Here is a 2,500-nt window from a genome sequence, read left to right on the forward strand (position 1 = left end):
TTCGTATCTCAGGAATTTATTTATTCATTTATTTATTTATTTGTTTGTCATTCCCATCTAACCTTCTTCCAATATACTGGACTTTTGTTTCTGGTTAAGAATTATAGGCCTCTCTATATTTCGTGCTGCCATAGGAAGTCCCTTCCATGAGAGACCCCTAGTGTGATTCATTGACAGTGCCAAAAGCGAAAAGACTGTCGAATTTAATTCATGTGATATCAGTGCACAACACAAGCAGTCCTCATGAGTGCAGACTGAATATATTAGTGGCCTTTTTTGTACTGATATAAGGACAGTTTCTAAGGGCTGGGAACTGGGGAGTCTGTTTCCTATTAAGCCTGTCTTAGGGCTGGAAACTCTAAGTCTCTCTCGAGAGTTCACACAGGCAGGATGTATGTTCCACCTCTTCTGAGGGATACTTTTGAAAGACGTATTCCTCAGGAGAGGTGGAACATACACCCTGCCCATGTGAACTCTCAAGAGAGACTGAGAGTTTCCAGGCCCTGTGATTGGCTTATCAACAGCCTATTAGGAGCGTCGCAAGGGACTAGCCTAGACGTCAGATTCACGGGTGATGTGAATCTACTATAGTATCTAATGACATATTCCTAATCATCGCTCTCTGTTTCCATGTACAGAGAATCAAGATACTACACCTCTTCATTTTTTTTAGGACAAAAGTAATAAACTACGTCTCCTAGAGACTCCTTCTTCAAAAATAAGTCAATAGCAATTTTAAAATGGTAGGTAAAAAGTAGGTATCACTCTTAGTTAAAAAAATGATTTAACACAACATAGTATTTATGATTTGTAAGAGATTTCTTACATGAAATTTATTCTGACACAAAAGTAGGTGCTCGCTTTTCTTCAGGATTTTTTTTTTTTTTTTTTTTTTTTTTTTTTTTTTTTGTCGAGTTCACCAGACAATTTCTAAGACCAAATCTTTTCTCTATGTAGCCTCACGAATATTTGCACAAAATGGGACATCACATTATTACTGTCAGTTTCTGGTCCCATGGCACTTTGAGGGATCTTATTTTTCATTGTTGAACGTGACAGAATGAGAGAACCGCAGCCAAAAAAATAAAAGAAGAATAAAAAAGATTCTCTCAGTTGTTCTCTCGAAGAAATACTTTACTCTGCTTTGTTGTCTGAAGAGGTAATTAGGTTTTTTCTTCAAGCATCCCGACCAGCCCACAAAGAAAAACATGTTGGGTTAAGGTTAATTGGAAAACATTTTAGCCCGTTTTCTTTGTTGCTACGTGGGTCTCTTATACAAGAAAAAAAATTGTTTATTTTAGTGATGCAATAGCTCCAAGGAGCTTTTATTTCTTCAAAGGTTTCCATCATTATTTTTTCGAAATTCTGTCCATAGTAACAGCGTCTCTCCTAATTCGGTCTCTCTCTCTCTCTCTCTCTCTCTGTGAGAAAGGGTATTACGCCCATCATGCAAAACAGTATGCTTCTAATACACAGGTCAGAACCGTACACTTGTGTCCTGAAAAAAAAAAATTACTATTGTAAGTCCTAAGGCACATAAAACATTCTGATTGCACGGCGTCACGCCACTCAGTACCTTAGGAATAACGACTTTCTTTCGGATAAGACCTGGCAAGCCCCCCCCCACCCCCCCCCCCCCCCCCCCCCCCCCACCCCACCCCCCCAACAAAAAAAAAAAACGCACACACTCATGCCGTATTTTAAACTGATGTCAATTGAAAACCTCATGACTAGCTTTCAAGCCATTCCGCCCCCCCCCTTTTTTTTTTAACGACCCCCCCCCCAAAAAAAAAAAAAAAACACTGGCCGTATTTTTAAACTGATGCCAATTCTCTTCGAAACGAAAAACCTCATGACTAGCTTTCAAACCCATTATAAAAAGGCAACCCCCCGCCTTTTTTTTTTTTTTTTTTTTTTTTTTTTTTACGGTTCCAAACGTGAATATCGCTAGTTGGCAGGACGAGATTTTTCAAGAAAATAACTATCGGATTTTAAACAGAAGACAGGTCAATTTGCCGATGGCAGCCAAGCAGCCGGCTGGATATTTCCTTCCGTCTCAGCCAGCTGGTCGCTCATGAACTGGGGGAAAAAAATTAAACGAGGTTATTCGCTCTAAATGGTGGAATGAAGTCGCTGGGTTTTCTCAGTGATAAACGAAAGGATGCAGTTGGGCGACTGACGTTTTGACATGCGTAAATTGCATGGACTTTTTTTTTTTTCTTTTTCACCTCGGAACGTATCGAAATCTATTTAAAATTTTTCAAATGTCACTTGCAGATAGCGATGGAAATTTATGTTTGTACATATACATATATATACATATTATATATATATATATATATATATATATATATATATATATATATATATATATATATATATATATATATATCTAATAAAAGGAGCCCATAAAAAACACCAAAATGTAGAGAGAAAAGTACTATATTTCAGAGATGCTGTCTCTCTCTTCAGGTATATGAATGAGAAAAGTTTACAGAAA

Source organism: Macrobrachium nipponense, chromosome 7, assembly GCF_015104395.2.
Source record: "Macrobrachium nipponense isolate FS-2020 chromosome 7, ASM1510439v2, whole genome shotgun sequence".
NCBI classification, from domain to species: domain Eukaryota; kingdom Metazoa; phylum Arthropoda; class Malacostraca; order Decapoda; family Palaemonidae; genus Macrobrachium; species Macrobrachium nipponense.